The sequence below is a fragment of the Schistocerca cancellata genome, chromosome 4 (assembly GCF_023864275.1).
Source record: "Schistocerca cancellata isolate TAMUIC-IGC-003103 chromosome 4, iqSchCanc2.1, whole genome shotgun sequence".
Classification (NCBI taxonomy): domain Eukaryota; kingdom Metazoa; phylum Arthropoda; class Insecta; order Orthoptera; family Acrididae; genus Schistocerca; species Schistocerca cancellata.
This window is the reverse complement of record NC_064629.1, coordinates 362,851,520-362,869,212: the sequence shown is the minus strand read 5'-3', so window position 1 is coordinate 362,869,212 and position 17,693 is coordinate 362,851,520. Positions and strand designations below refer to the sequence as shown.

At 39.8% G+C, this 17,693-nt stretch overlaps 1 protein-coding gene and 1 non-coding gene across 2 annotated transcripts in view; both read left to right on the top strand.

Annotated features, from left to right (window-relative positions):
* LOC126185143 (solute carrier family 41 member 1-like) overlaps positions 1 to 17,693 on the top strand; it is a 560,408-nt gene that overhangs the window by 385,700 nt on the left and 157,015 nt on the right. The window lies entirely within an intron of this gene.
* Positions 3,208 to 3,282, top strand: Trnas-cga (transfer RNA serine (anticodon CGA)). The gene has a single exon. It is a non-coding gene; the product is annotated as a tRNA-Ser (tRNA).

Sequence of the window (17,693 nt, the reverse complement as noted above, 5' to 3'; positions counted from 1 at the left end):
TGTAATTGAAATAAATATATTTGAAAAATTTATTAATGAATTAGGACTGAGCAAAGCGGCTTATTGGTAAGTGCACTGGCCTAAAATCTGGGAGGATGATGGTTCAAACCCGCATCCGGCCATCCTGATTTCGATTTTTGTGATTTCCCAAAATAACTTCAGGCAAATACAGGGATGATTTCTTTGAAAGTGTACTGCTAATTTCCTTTCCCATCCTTCCCTAATCTGATGGGACTGATGACCTCACTGTTTGCCGTCTTTGCTCAAACTAACCAACCAACCAATGAATTATGTCTCCTGTTATTTAAAAATGTAGTATTGGTGATAAAGTTAGAATTAAGAAATTTAAACTTCTAGTTGAGAAAGGAAATACAGCTACTTGCTCAGCTGAGTTATCAAAAATATATGATATCATTCATACTGAGCCAATGACATATATACAATTAAAGGTATGAATAATAAAGAAATCAAAGGAAATTTTTACAAATATGAATTACAAAAGACTAATTATACAGACGTATAAGTTGAACAAAATATTCTAAGACAAAAAAGTGATTAATTATATGTTAAATGGTTGGGTCATGATTGTACTTGTAATTAGGATAATAAGAACAACATTATTGTATTGATATAGTAATATTAATTTATTTGTTGTTGTTGTTGTTGTTGTTGTTGTTGTTGTTGTGGTGGTCTTTAGTCCAGAGACTGGTTTGATGCTCCATGCTACTCTATCCTGTGCAAGCTTCTATGTCTCCAAGTAACTACTGCAGCCTACATCCTACTGAATCTGCTTACTGTATTCATTTCTTCATCTCCCTCTATGATTTTTACCCTCCACACTTCCCTCCAATACCAAACTGCTTCAGAACCTGTCCTACCAACCAATCCCTTCTTCTAGTCAAGTTGTGCCACAAATTCTATTCAGTACCTCCTCACTAGTTACGTTATATACCCATATAATCTTCTGCATCCTTCTTAGCACCACATTTCGAAAGCTTCTATTCTCTTCATGTCTAAATTATTTATCATCCATGTTTCACTTCCATACATGGCTACACTCCATACAAATACTTTCAGAAAAGACTTCCTGGCACTTGAATAGATGCTTGATGTTAACAAATTTCTCCTCTTTTATTTTGTTTCCCAAATAGCAAAACTCATTTATTGCTTTAAGTGTCTCATTTCCTAATCTGTTTCTGTCAGCATCACCTGATTAAATACGACTGCATTCCATTATCCTCGTTTTGTTTTTGTTGATGTTCATCTTATAGCCTTCTGTCAAGACACTGTCCATTCTGTTTGACTGCTCTTCCAGGTCCAAGACTATTCTTCATATATGCATTTATATATTTACATTTTATGCTGTATATATTGGTATCAGTATCTTGACAACACACTACAATATTAGTATCATACATTGACCTATTAATATTGTAATGAAAATTGTATATTAATTCTTTAAATACATCTAATATAATCATTCCAATATAACAGTTCACTGAATTTAATTTCAGTTTTGCTAATATGAATAGCTACAAAATTTTCATATAATATTGTTGTATTTTTAAAATTTGCTTTGCTATCAGTTGATCGCATTTTTCATGATCTGATATTGATATTACATCAACTCTGTTGTATACTTTTTCCATAATCTTACCAAATATAGCATTATTCACTAATTTACAAAAATATTTTTCAAATTAATTGTATAATTTTATCTATATTTTTTAACCAGTTAGACTGACTGAATTTTAATACTCTATGTGTTTCAGTTAACTTTAAGACTAGTTTAATAGATTGTTTTAAGTTTCAGTAATATATTACATATTAATACATATTATTTAATGTAGTTAATAATTTTGTTTCATTTGTATTTGGTAATAATTTATTTTTAGGTGCTAGTTGTCAATGCATTTGTAAATAATGTACATTTTTGTTTATTCTAAATACACTATTCATCTCTTAATTTAAATATTTTTGATTGCATATATTTGTTGAAAGTCTTATAATCTACCAATTCAAAGTTATTGTATGATAACATATGGACATCGACTGTTGCAAACGTTATCTGATTCAAGATATGTAAGATAACTTCAATTTGTTGTAGGGATCATAGTCTTTCAAATGTTTGTTATTTCCTTTAACATATCTTTTGCTACATTGTGATGTACCACCTCTTATTCCCATTTTCACCATTAAAATCATATCATAAACACTTAATACAGGGTGTCTACGAACCGGGACAACCGGGAGATCTGGAAAAAACCCGGGAATTTTTTCACCCGGAGAAAACCGGGAAAAACCCGGGTTTTTTTTTTAATTCCGGGAAGTTTTCGTTGTTTTTGTTCTCAGTTAAATTTTTGTAATTTTTACCGGTAAGAACCAATACTCTAACAAAGGATATTACTGTATCCTAAACTTAAATTGCAAAGGAAATGCGCCATATACAGCAACGAAACACAGTGCTCATACAAGCGTCTACCAACAGCAAAATGTGTCAAAGGCTTTAGGAAGACTATGCAATGCTTCGTAACAACAAATTGCCTCCTATCAGCATGACATCACAACTGTTAACATTAGATTTGTTTTAGCAGTTATGAGTGGGATCATGCAGATGCGCAGTTAAGTAGTATCGTCTTCCACTTCTGGCTACAGAAATGTGCCTGTTGGCTGCGTAAGCAGTCAAAAAAAAAAAAAGCAGCTAGTGCTACCAGGGAAAATTTTACTGGCGAGCTCAAGCTGCCAGATTGGGTAGCAGCCCTGGATCTAGGAGTGCGGAAGGGGGGGGGGAGGCAAATTCATATAAAACTTGTTTCACAAATCACAAAGCACCTAGAATACAGTACACGTTGGTCTATCGATTATTGGTGTGAGTTTGAAACGTGTTCGTCTCGGTTTTTGAACATTGTTGAACACATTCTAAGTTCCAGAATGAGATTTTCACTCTGCAGCGGAGTGTGCGCTGATATGAAACTTCCTGGCAGATTAAAACTGTGTGCCGGACCGAGACTCGAACTCGGGACCTTTGCCTTACGCGCGGAAGTGCTCTACCAGCTGAGCTACCCAAGCACGACTCACGCCCCGTCCTCACAGCTTTACTACTGCCAGTACCTCGTCTCCTACCTTCCAAACTTTAAAGAAGCTCTTCTGTGAACCTTGGAGAACTAGCACTCTTGAAAGAAAGGTGTGAGGACGGGGCGTGAGTGGTGCTTGGGTAGCTCAGTTGGTAGAGCACTTGCTCTCGAAAGGCAAAGGTCCCGAGTTCGAGTCTCGGTCCGGCACACAGTTTTAATCTGCCAGGAAGTTTCACATTCTAAGTTGATTTCTGAATGAATCATAAGTTGATTTGTGAATGCATGCATAGTGTAAGTGATGTCTCTGTCAGTGGAATCCTCGTCACATCTAGAAATAAACTTTCCTGCAGACAAAAGGGGCTATACGAGCTGATCAGAGTATAGCCGAACGAAAGAAAGCCAATCACTGTCTGATTATGTGGTTGATAGGGTTTGCGAACGACGAGAGTTGTTACAATTATCAGCAAAATCCATACATTCAGACTACCAGAGTGCGAATAAACGACTAACAGGAATAACAGGTAAGTAAGATTACGTATTATCTTCTCGATGTATCCAAGAAAATGAAATTTTGACAGAAAATTTTTGGCCTGATCGCTATACTAGCAAGGGCCAGTTGTACAGTCTCCGGCTAGCAGCCGCTTTAAGGTCTATTCTGGAAGTAGCGCGGAAAACGCGTTGTACGAACACGTAACAATGCCTAACCGGAGAATAATCGCGGGATATCTAAACTGGTGATTCTGGCAGAGTTAGTGAAGTTAACCGGCGAATAACCTTTGGCATTGGCAGGAATAGATACAGAATTAGTGATGACAACATTGTTTGTTAGAACGAGGAAAGAGAAGAAACAGGGACATCACACAAATTATGGAAGAATAAGACGATTCCAAATTTCTATAAAAATTTGGCACTACTCCTTTTCGATCTCATGCTTGAGAAACCGGAGCGTATGAATGAAGTGTAAAACTATTTTCTAACGTAAAGCGTTTTGCTTGTAGTAGGCCTAATAGGCATTTGATATTGGTACTTCGTGAATTATATTCTGCCGTGTTATAAAAATGACAATTTCTCCCAAAACAGTATCGTTTATTTGGCGTTTGTTACAATTGCTGCAGTATTATAAAGGCCTATTTTGTTTTATCTCGCAGTGACAAAATATAGGTAATCAGGCCAAGAAACCACACCATTCTTGGGCCTATTTGTGATTACAGCTTTTTCAGTATTAGACAACGACATTTCGATTTTTCAAGTAGCAAAACGTTTGACGAACTTTGATGAGGTAACAGATCCTTTCGCAAAAAGGAAAGCACGCCGTGTAAAGCTGTAGCAAGATTAGAGAGAAAAAAATTCCAAGTGCTAAGGATTGAAGAAATGTGTACTACTGCCTTGCTTGTCTCTTCTCTTTACTGGCTTTATGTATCCTATACTTAATTTTATGTCACACAAAGCAGCAAGTTGTTAGCTAATAGGGAATAAAGAGTGCAAATTTTCTGAATAGTTTTTCTTTTTTAAAAAAAAAAAAAAAAAAAGAGGGGCAGTATGTCAAACCCGCCGACTGGAAGCAGGAGAGGCACCATAGGACATCTTAATTTCCGCTGTCCTGAATATAGTTTGATGGCATCCAGTACAAAATATACCCGTTTCAATTCCACAGACCGAAATACAGTGCCGTGCGATAGAAGAATGCTGTGTGAAGAGGTGTGGCGCTGCACTTTGACACACTTAAAATCAGATCTTACAATTCCTCGGACACGTATGTTTTATGTATCAGAGTCTTCAGAAAGATGTGCGCTACAGAATGAACGTATTTTTGAAAATTCGATTTTTTTTTTTTTTTTTTTTTTTTTTTGGGGCGTCCTATATCTAACGCTCGAGGGACGCCACTATCTACTATTGCCCCGGTTCGGAAATGTCGTAGATACGGGTCTGATGCGCAGAGCAGTCTGAGTTATAATAGGGAAGCGGGTAGTCTCCATGTGACCCGCGTTTACATTTAGTGATTTTGCTGTTTCCTCTTTGTCTACTGCACTCACGTCAAATGAAAACAAAATTGATTTCTTTGGCCGGGAGCTATCATGTGAATTAAAATACATTCACATAATTACGGAAGGCTAAAATACGTTATTAGTTTTAGATTTTATTTTATTTCCACCTTTCTGACAGTCAAGCATTAATTGCCATGTAGAACAATGAAGTTATTTTTATCGATTTGCTGAAGAAATTTTCTTTTATTAATCTTTTCCGCTGAGGCAGTCAATATATTTGAAACAAAGGGTTTAATTTCAAGCAATTGACTAGTTTCAACTGTTCGGTGCATTTCAAGTGTACGTTTTCATCTTCTAGCACATATGGCATTATGCCATAACAAAGAGCCAGACATGAGATAACAAAGTACTGGCACCCAAGGAAATTTACATCCCGAAACCACATTGAAAAGCTTAATATCAGGTCGATGCCTACTTCACTGGGAATCTGGGATTCATTTAAAAATCAGCTCTTTGATGACAAGCCACTTAGAAGAGTTTATAGCCCAGAAGATCACACTTTTATGTCGTTATTTAAAAAAAATTATATGTGAAAGCTTAGCTTCTCTTGCAGCGTATTGGCCTTAGAGACCAATATTATATGTGAAAGCTTTGTTTTTCTTGTAGTAGCATTATACATATATTATTATTATTCACGTTTGGGCCCTACTGGACCACGCGAAGTACAATCACGGGGCATTCAGTTATTTTCTTTTAGACTTTCTCTCTGCCCAAATTGTTTTCATTCTCTCGGAATGAGCTCTTTTCCTTTCATCAGACCATGTGGTTCCAGTTTTCTTTGGTTTTTCAGCTTGACCAACTACCCAGTCATGAATTTTTTGCCTAAATAATTTTCTGTCTTGAATTTCATCTTGTTTTATATCTGCCTCTTTCATGTCCTCTTTTATAGCAGCAATCCATTTTATTGTCTCAAATTTAGCTTTACTTCGATTTTCGTAGAATTCCACTACTTGTTTAGTTAGTCTGGTAGCATCCATTCTTTTAATATGCCCATAAAATTCTAATCTGCGTTTTTTCATATCCGAATATATGCTGGTGTATTGTTGAATTTCACTATTTGCTCTTAGCCTGTATGTTCCTTCTTCAGTATATTTTGGACCTAGAATTTTTCTGATTACTTTTCTTTCTCTTTTTTGGATTTCTTGAATGTCCTTTTTTCTGTTTAAAATTAGCGTTTCAGCCCCATAAAGGCACTCTGGTTTTATGACCGTGTTGTAATGTCTCAATTTAGAGTACCTCGAGAGACATTTTTTGTTGTAGATGTCTTTTGTAAGTCTAAAAGCTGTCTCCATCTTTTGACAACGAATTTCATTTCCAATTTTTTCTAGACCAGTCTCTGAGATTGTTTCACCTAAATATTTGAATTGCGAAACTCTTTTGATTTTTCCATACTTAGTTTCCAAAAGTTTGGGTGCCAGTTTGTTGCTAGTCATATACTGTGTTTTTTCAAATGAGATTTGGAGACCTACTCTTTCTGCTGTTTCTTTAAGAATTTCTATTTGTTTCTGAGCAATTTGGATGTCCTGCGTTAGAATAACCAAGTCGTCTGCAAAGGCCAAACAGTCTATTCAAATATTTGTTCGTCCTAATTTCACTGGTTGGTCAATTTTGAACTCCAATTTTCGTTCGCGCCACTCTTGTATTACTTTTTTTAGAACGCAGTTAAATAGCAACGGAGAGAGTCCATCACCTTGCCTCACGCCTGTTTTTATTTCAAAGGGTTCTGAAATTTCTCCTCTGAACTTTACTTTTGATTTTGTACCAGTTAGCGTGTCTCTGATAATTGCCGTGGTTTTAGGATCCAGGCCTTGTTCTTTCACAATTTGGAAAAGAGATTCACGATCCACTGAGTCATAAGCCTTTCTAAAATCTACAAAGGTACAAACTAGTTTTTTATTGTAAATTTTTTGATGTCTGAGAATTAGTTTGAGGACTAAAATCTGTTCTGGGCAAGATCTATTTGGCCTGAAACCTGCTTGATATTCGCCAATTTTCCATTCAAGTTGTTGTTGTGCTCGGTTCAGAAGACATTGAGAGAGGATTTTGTATGTGACTGGAAGAAGAGAAATTCCTCTGTACTTATTAACATCAGTTTTGTATCCCTTCTTATGAAGTGGGTGAATCAAGGCGGTTTTCCATTCATCAGGAATTTTTTCAGTTTGCCAAACGTTTTGCATGATTGAAGTAATTTCTTTAACGGTTTTTGGACCAGCTGCCTTTAAAAGTTCTGCAACAATTCCATCTTCACCAGATGCTTTGTTGTTTTTCAACCTATGAATTTCTTTAATGATTTCCTCTTCATTTGGTGCAAGTGAAACTGGATTGCATTGTTGGGGAATTTTTGGTGGAAATCTTTCTGTGGGCTCGGGACAATTTAGAAGATTCTTAAAATATTTAGAAAGTTCTTTGCAATTTTCTTGGTTGTTAAGAGCCAACTGTCCATTTTCCTTCTTGAAGCAAAGATTCTGGGGTTGGTACCCCTTTATTTTGGTTTTAAAAGTTTTATAAAAATTTCTGGTGTTGTATTTCTGGAAATCTTCTTCAATTTCTAAGAGTTGACTATTCTCATATTGTCTTTTTGTTTGTCTAATTAGTTTTGAAGTGTCTTTTCTAGTTGTCAGGAATGTATCATATGTGTCTTCTGTCTTGTTGCTATTCCATGCTTTAAATGTCTCTTGTCTGGCTTTGATTGCATGATCACAGTTTTCATTCCACCAAGCATGTTTCTTGTGTTTTCGTAAAGGAATTTGATCTTGAGCTGTTTTGATAATCTTGTGTTTGAGTTGTTCCCAATTTTGTGCACTTGTTTTGTCAAATTCGTCTGCTAATAATGATGGTTGGATTTTACTGGTGTCAAATTTGGGGATTAATGGTGTCCTTTTGTTGAAATTTTGGGGTTTTAGCTTTAGTTTCACACGGGTTAAGTAATGGTCTGAGTCAATATTGGCGCCTTTACGAACTTGAACATTTAAAATTTCTTTGTGACATGGATACGAGATTGCAATATGGTCAATTTGGAATTCACCTATGTCCTTGTTAGGTGATCGCCATGTCTTTTGTTTTGAAGGTTTTTTCTTAAAATGACTTGACATAATTTTGAGATTAAAATTTCTGCAAAATTCTACCAGCCTCTTTCCATTTTGATTGGTCCATTTATGTGCAGGGAATTCACCGAACGTTTTTCTAAATTTTCTCTCTTTCCCTAACTGTGCATTAAAATCACCCATTAAAATCTTTACATAATTTTGAGGAATTTTGGAGACTGTATTCTCTAACACTTCCCATGACTTATTTACTTTTTCTGGATTTGTTTTATTCTCCTGGTTGATAGGCATGTGTGCGTTAATTAAACAGTACATTTTATTTGCACATTTCATGGAAATTGTCATTAGTCTGTTGTTTACTGGATTTACTTCGATTACGGAGCCAAGAATGTCTTGCGAAATTGCGAATGCAACACCCAGATGCGGAGTGTTTTTAAGAATTCTTTTGTCTGTTTTAAACAATCGGTAGTTTAAAAAATCCATGGTATTCTCATCAGGTAACCTTGTTTCTTGCAGGGCTAAAATTTTGATATTTTGTTCTTTTAGTGTGTCTCCTAATTTATAGAGTTTTCCTGGTGTCAAGAGAGAGTTAATATTGATAGTTCCAAAAAATGTTTCGACCTTGGGCATGAGTCGGTCAAAGGACTTCGATTTCCTCTGGTTTGGGATATAGCGTTTCAGCCTAGTCTCCCCAGAATCCGATAGACTAGTTGCGCCACTGATGGCGGAGGATTTGTTACCACCTGGGGTAATTTTGTAATTACTAAAACGCTCCATAATAGTACTTAGAATCAAAGGGTTGAGCTCAGAAAAGCTCAGTGGTTAAGACTGGAGTGGTTAGTTCCAGAATTTGTATTACGGCCGCACCTCTGGTGAACAGACGCCGACCACAGTGCCGCTTGTTACAAGTCAGACGCAAGGTGGATTTATTGTATTATGTGCCTCTTCCGCTAGTTCCACCGTACCGAGATTCGTTCTCTCCGCCTTCACTACCGTTGAGGTCTTCGCTGTAACCCTAGCACAGGGGCCCTGACAGAGTACTACATATATATATATATATATATATATATATATATATATATATATATATATATATATATATATATATATATATATATATATATATTAATTTAAACAATTAACTTTTCCTGTTCGTGTGTTCGCACTACTTAACAGTGATGTTGCTATTGGCTGGCTACACCACGTGTCCGAAGCTCTGAATATCCGCTGTCATTGGCTGGCGTGATCACGTGACATGAGCTATGATTAGCCTACAAATACGCATCACAATCTCGATTTCAATGCTTCGGAAAGTAACATGTGGTGTTTGGTGGAATTCGAATTTACACTTTCGTAATACAAAAACATGTAGCGTACATGCTACTGCACATCAAACATCTTTCCAAAAGGTGTTTCGTTTTCTAAAGCGCCGGGAAATTCTACGCCCATGTATAAAACCATAACCATTCAAAGGATTGATAAGTTATACAGTTTCAAGAGAAAATATACTGTCAATTACAGGGAAAAACTATGTTTCCACCTAGGAGAAAGTGTATTTTTAACCGGGAAATCCGGAAATTTTTTTCCTTGTCCACGTATACACCCTGTAATAAATTAAGCAGTTCGTTTGCCATTTGTAATATTAGATTACATGTTAAGCCTATAATACCATGCAGTGTCTAATCCATATGATTTTATTTGTATATCTCTAGAATTTTCTAATATATCTGGCAATAACAGTGCATCAGTTTTAAGATACATATCATGATATTCACCAAAACTTTTTTTATAATGAATTTATTCCATATTAATTTACCATGCCCAAAATTTACATTATTTGTAGCAGTATCATATAATATGCTCTAAAGATATGTTTTATATGGTAATTTATTTTCATTGAGTCTGTAAAATCTATCTATATAATCATATTTGTGGATGCCTTTATAAATAACCAGTTCCACTTGACCATTGGTTAAGGGTTTTTAACATTAATCATTTGCTCTTTTGATAAATTTGATGCTAATTTGTCTAATGATGTTGACAGGAATCTAATTGAATGAAAAAATCTCATTTTAAGTTACTTGTTTGAGTACTACATTTACAGGTTTCTCTTCATTACTTGGGATCATATCTATCTTGTTACTATGATATAGTAGCTCCTTTATAAATAAATATCAGCTATAACCAGATGAATAGTGAGAATAGATAGGTACAAAATTTGGTAACTGGAAATGGAGCACACAATTATTATCGACTGCACTCCTAAAAAATCCACTTAAATGATCATGATCTTGCACTTATTTATTTTATTTTTTATTTTTTACGCTGTTATTGAAATCTGATAATTTCGATTCATTTAAATCTAATAACCTCCCATATTTTTCTGGTTCATTTCATTTTTTTTTTAATCAGTTCATCACTTGTATTTTCAGTTTCTTCAAATACTGTACTTAATCAGTCGTTAAGAAGTTATCTTTATTTTCTAAATCATTTCTTAATCTCATCTCTCTCTCATTAACTTGATCTTCTGCTGACTTTGGCTACATTTATTAATTCGTATTGTGTTACATTTTTCACTCATGGTTCCTACATGATCTGTATTAATTCTATAAATATTTATGTGCATCAGTACATCTATAAATGACTGGTGGTTTGTAATCACCATTACCACATTTTTTATAACAAAATCATGAAACCTCATGCTTTTGAAATTTCATAGTATAAGATTGATCATTTCATTTTAATTTAATTGGATTTATTTGTGCATTCCTTAGTTTACGTCTATCTTTTAATATCTCCTTGTATAATCCATTAGAAATATTACTCTCTGATAATATTCCATATTTTTATTACTTTAACTTTAAATTGAAAAGTGAGAAATTTTTTAATAATAATATTTGAAAGGGTGGAGGACGAGCCAGTAGCAGACTATCCTTGCTGCACCCCCCCCCCTCCCCACACACACACACATCCCAGAACTGGACCCTTGGTCCACACAAATTATAATTTCTAATTTCAGCAAGGTAATGCTCCACAGCGTCGCTTCTGAATCCAGTCAGGCCACGTTCTGTGGCTCCAGCAGGTCAGATGACCTCAAACCAATGGGGGCATTTTTAAAGCTATCACTCAATATATATGCACCTTGGACCAATCTTTGCTAGTTGAGACCCACAGTAGAAGGATCATGAATCGTAATGGGTCACCAACGCTCCACTGTTTCTGAGAGCACAACCCAAGACGTGTTCCCAACATCATCAAGATGAAATGGTGTGCTGCACGTTAATAGATTGTTCTCCCTAATTTAATTCCTCTTGAGTGTTCGTGGAAACCTTAATTTGCACATGTGGACTCTCCAAGCATGTCTATACGATCTTTTTTTGCTGAACAGTAATCACAGTTGAAATATCAACATTATACGTTTGTTGTCTCTATCCTTATTACGTTTGCATGCATTTTTACGTTAGAACTGAAAGCGCTGTTTAGAAATACCAGTAGAAATTTTCTCCCATATTAGCTTCGATGAAAGACTCCTGATGGGTGTTGGCAATTAAGCATATTGGACAAAAAATTTGTGACTTCCAGGTTACAAAATACTAATACCGTGTAACACAGCCTACAGCATTGGTAATGGCCTCAGTCTGGTTGGGGAGTGAGACCAGAAGTTCTTTCAGGTATGCCATATGTAGGTAAATTCACTTGGTGATGATGAGATTCTGTAGAGCTACCAAGTGCAGGAACGTTTAGTGCTATGTTTCCTTCAATATTCCAAATTTCTTTGGGATTAAGATCAGGTGATGTAGCGGGCCAGTCGAGCTGCGATAGGGTGCCTGGGTGTTCGCCAAACCAGGAACATTTTCGTGCCACCTTGTGAACATGGCTGTGGTCATCTCGGACTGTGGGAGTGGCTACAGCATGCCCATCACTAAGATGTAGAAGAAAGGGCAACACTCGGTCACTGAGAATATTGAAACAAATATCCTAGTTCATATTCACGATAACTTGAATGAGTGGATCCAAGCATGGTACGAAAAACACCCCTAAAATATCCCACAATGTCCTCTGGCCTGAGCTACTCTCTCCACACACGGCAGGTTGAACGCTTCGTTGGGCCATCGGTGCACTCGACCCTTTGCAACATTTGAAATGAGTCAAAATCACGACTCATCGGATCAAAATGAACGCTTCCAGTCAGGTACTGCATCGTTTCTGTGCTATTTGGCCTACTGAAGCTTTGCTGCTTTGTATGCCTCTGTGAACAAACGCCATTTGCAAGGTACGCGATTCCAAATATTCATTGCATGTGGTTTTCTTCGAAATGTTTGCTCGATAACCGGTTGAGATGGACCTGCATTCAGTAAGAGCAGCAATTCTTGTAGGGCTTGAAACAGATTGTCATTGACAAGGTGTGACACTCGTCTTCGGTCCCTGTCAGGATCTTATTACGACCGCTATTCTTACACCATGTTACGTGGATATGAATAGTACATCATTCACTATCGACAGAATGGAGAGTTTGCATCGATGCAACAACAACTCAGACAACTTCATTCACGGTGTGATCATGGGCACGTCCAAACATGGTAGCTCCTTTCTGTTATTGTGTCACGTGTCGAAGCCGACCCAACTCACTCGGCTGATTATACACAACTGAGTGATACGTGCACACTACTTTACTGGCATGACTTTCATCACCAGTGGAGGATCACTTCACCACCTGATACCAGTTCTTCACTAACTATACCACTCCAGAGCGACCTTTGTGCTCCGATGTTGGCTTTCAACTTTCTACTGTGATGTTTCTGGGCGAAGTTTTCTTATCTTGATTTACAATTTTTGCTTCTTTGTCATCCCTGAAAGAGTGTCCTATTACCCTGGAAATACGATACACAGGTTAGCTTAAGTGTTTCGTGTCAAAGTTACATAGACAGAAGACAATCCGAAACTACGAACTTTACGTGCAAAGACAGTGGTCAGAAATCAATATTCATTCTCGTTCTTGACATAAACATTTGGAACATTGCTTGACTTCGTCCTCAATAATGTCTCCCACGCGTCAGTGGCCAGATAGCACAAACTTGTTGCGCTGAGTGGCGTTCGAGCCAAATTATGCCAAGCATTACACCACTCATTATAAAAGGAAGCGTTTGTAGGAGATCCCAAATAAATTTTCGACGTTGCTACACTTGTAAGACAATCTCGATATGCCGTTTCTGTCCTCCCTTCGGCCGTCGAGGCAGAGTTAAAATAGCTACTACTCCAGCATCGATGATACATGCCATGTAGCATTCTTACTTTTCTCACAAAGATTCTAAGAACCCTCCACTTGACTGGAAAAACTACACCACTGAGAGTCAATGCACCGCCGCCAGCTGGTTTATAGCAACAGCAACAGTTCAGAGCTACGTTATCCCACAATCATACCAAAATCACTTCAAAATTTCACGAAAATAAATGCAGTCTATTAGTTCCACAGGCCTATCTCTTCCATTAAACACTACACCCAGCCAGCCAGTAGCTTCACATTATAATATAAAAACTCTGCCTACCAAACGCATGCGGACTCGCAAGGCCGCAATGCTTCCCCACAAAATCGGAAGAGCTCCGTGCTTGATCGCTTGAAAGCGCTTCTGGTTTCTTATAAGAGTTATGAAATGCTCTTAAACGCCACCTTGGCTCTCAGAAGGTCCATGGACCGCCAGAAACGCTGCCAGCCGACTCACATACTTCCCAAACTCTTTAATTGTTTATGGATTGAAGATATTCAGCCAGAGGTGCGACGTGTGAGAAGATTGGTTTCTTCCTCAAACGTGGGCATTCTCACTAGTCGTTTCTTTCTCCCTATAATAGCACTACTCTGTTAAATACTATGTAGTGGAAGTGGATCTACAGTTATCATTTTTCATTTAATGCTTACGGGGTAATATCTGATGTTCTTGATGTGTGTTTCTTGAGCGAGCTCAGATAATGTTCCAAGATGCGGCTCATACTGAAATCAGTGAAAAAATCACTGCACTAATTAAAATCCAAATATATTACTCATACTAATTTTCGTCTCTACAAGCTTGAAAATGATACGTCACGCATCTTAAACCCTCGGGGACCGTTCCAAATGACGATTGCGCGTGTCAGTACATGCACTAAAATGGCACCTATAATTCTGATACGCTTAAATATCTTTGTAGCCTGGTGTAAAATGAGAAAGGCAGCTAGGACAGTTCCTCTTAAGCTTCTGCTGGCGTTTCATACACCAACGACTTTATGTTACCACATACCAGAAATTCCTCCGTAGGCACATCACATGACTGTCCGAAAGAGCAGACACCATTCCTGCATAATATATGCGCCTGACGGCATATCGATCTTTCAGTGCAGATGCACGGTAATGTCCGACATTTCGCGGGAATGCAAAAGGGCTGCGAGAGAAGAGGAATAATGGACAGGCGACACTACTCTGTAATGTGTGGCATATGGAAGTTTAGGTTGGACGGGAGACGTGCTCGAATAGCCGATACAGTAAAGACGACCTCCCGCGTAAAGCGGGAACTATGGGTTCGAGTCCCGGTCCAGCACAAATTTTCATCTGGGGCCAATGAGTTATTTCAGTGCCCCATCGCAACAAAAGTCAGATACACTACTGGCCATTAAAATTGCTACACCAAGAAGAAATGCAGATGATAAACGGGTATTCATTGGACAAATATATTACACTAGAACTGACATGTGAATATATTTTCACGCACTTTGGGTGCATAGATCCTGAGAGATCAGTACCCAGAACAACCACCTCTGCCTGTAATAACGGCCTTGATACGACTGGGCGTTGAGTCAAACAGAGCTTGGATGGCGTGTACAGCTACAGCTCCACATGCAGCTTCAACACGATACCACAGTTCATCAAGAGTAGTGACTGGCGTATTGTCACGAGCCAGTTGCTCGGCCACCATTGACCAGACGTTTTCAATTGATGAGAGATCTGGAGAATGTGCTGGCCAGGGCAGCAGTCGAACATTTTCTGTATCCAGAAAGGCCCGCACGGGACTTGCAACATGTGGTCGTGCATTATCCTGCTGAAATGTAGGGTTTCGCAGGGATCGAATGAAGGGTAGAGCCACGAGTCGTAAAACATCTGAAATGTAACGTCCACTGTTCAAAGTGCCGTCAATGCGAACAAGAGGTGACCGAGATGTGTAACCAATGGCACCCCATACCATCACGCTGGGTGATACGCCAGAATGGCGATGACAAATACACACTTCCAATGTGCGTTCACCGCGATGTCGCCAAACACGGATGCGACCATCATGATGCTGTAAACAGAACCTGGATTCATCCGAAAAAATGAAGTTTTGCCATTCGTGCACCCAGGTCCGTTGTTGAGTACAGCATCGCAGGCGCTCCTGTCTGTGATTCAGCGTCAAGAAGGGTAACCGCAGCCATGGCCTTCGAGCTGATAGTCCATGCTGCTGCAAACGTCGTCGGAATGTTCGTGAAGATGGTTGTTGTCTTGCAAACGTCCCCATCTGTTGACTCAGGAATCGAGATGTGGCTGCACGATCCGTTACATCCATGCGGATAAGATGCCTGTCATCTCGACTGCTAGTAATACGAGGCCGTTGGGATCCAGCACGGCGTTCCGTATTACCCTCCTGAACCCACCGATTCCATATTCTGCTAACAGTCATTGGATCTCGACCAACGCGGGCAGCAATGTCGCGATACGATAAACCGCAATCGCGATAGGCTACAATCCGACCTTTGTCAAAATAGGAAACGTGATGGTACGCATTTCTCCTCCTTACACGAGGCATCACAACAATGTTTCATCAGGCAACGCCGGTCAACTGCTGCTTGTGTATGAGAAATCGGTTGGAAACGTTCCTCATGTCAGCACGTTGTATGTGTCGCCACCGGCGCCAACCTTGTGTGAATGCTCTGAAAAGCTAATCATTTGCATATCCCAGCATCATCTTCCTGTCGGTTAAATTTCGCGTCTGTAGCCACGTGATCTTCGTGGTGTAGCAATTTTAATGGCCAGTAGTGTATATACACTCCTGGAAATTGAAATAAGAACACCGTGAATTTATTGTCCCAGGAAGGGGAAACTTTATTGACACATTCCTGGGGTCAGATACATCACATGATCACACTGACAGAACCACAGGCACATAGACACAGGCAACAGAGCATGCACAATGTCGGCACTAGTACAGTGTATATCCACCTTTCGCAGCAATGCAGGCTGCTATTCTCCCATGGAGACGATCGTAGAGATGCTGGATGTAGTCCTGTGGAACGGCTTCCCATGCCATTTCCACCTGGCGCCTCAGTTGGACCAGCGTTCGTGCTGGACGTGCAGACCGCGTGAGACGACGCTTCATCCAGTCCCAAACATGCTCACTGGGGGACAGATCCGGAGATCTTGCTGGCCAGGGTAGTTGACTTACACCTTCTAGAGCACGTTGGGTGGCACGGGATACATGCGGACTTGCATTGTCCTGTTGGAACAGCAAGTTCCCTTGCCGGTCTAGGAATGGTAGAACGATGGGTTCGATGACGGTTTGGATGTACCGTGCACTATTCAGTGTCCCCTCGACGATCACCAGTGGTGTACGGCCAGTGTAGGAGATCGCTCCTCACACCATGATGCCGGGTGTTGGCCCTGTGTGCCTCGGTCGTATGCAGTCCTGATTGTGGCGCTCACCTGCACGGCGCCAAACACGCATACGACCATCATTGGCACCAAGGCAGAAGCGACTCTCATCGCTGAAGACGACACGTCTCCATTCGTCCCTCCATTCACGCCAGTCGCGACACCACTGGAGGCGGGCTGCACGATGTTGGGGCGTGAGCGGAAGACGGCCTAACGGTGTGCGGGACCGTAGCCCAGCTTCATGGAGACGGTTGCGAATGGTCCTCGCCGATACCCCAGGAGCAACAGTGTCCCTAATTTGCTGGGAAGTGGCGGTGCGGTCACCTACGGCACTGCGTAGGATCCTACGGTCTTGGCGTGCATCCGTGCGTCGCTGCGGTCCGGTCCCAGGTCGACGGGCACGTGCACCTTCCGCCGACCACTGGCGACAACATCGATGTACTGTGGAGACCTCACGCCCCACGTGTTGAGCAATTCGGCGGTACGTCCACCCGGCCTCCCGCGTGCCCACTATACGCCCTCGCTCAAAGTCCGTCAACTGCACATACGGTTCACGTCCACGCTGTCGCGGCATGCTACCAGTGTTAAAGACTGCGATGGAGCTCCGTATGCCACGGCAAACTGGCTGACACTGACGGCGGCGGTGCACAAATGTTGCGCAGCTAGCGCTATTCGACGGCCAACACCGCGGTTCCTGGTGTGTCCGCTGTGCCGTGCGTGTGATCATTGCTTGTACAGCCCTCTCGCAGTGTCCGGAGCAAGTATGGTGGGTCTGACACACCGGTGTCAATGTGTTCTTTTTTCCATTTCCAGGAGTGTATATACGGTTGCGGCTGCACGTGGACACATTGGTGTCTTTTCCTTCGGTCATGCATGTCTA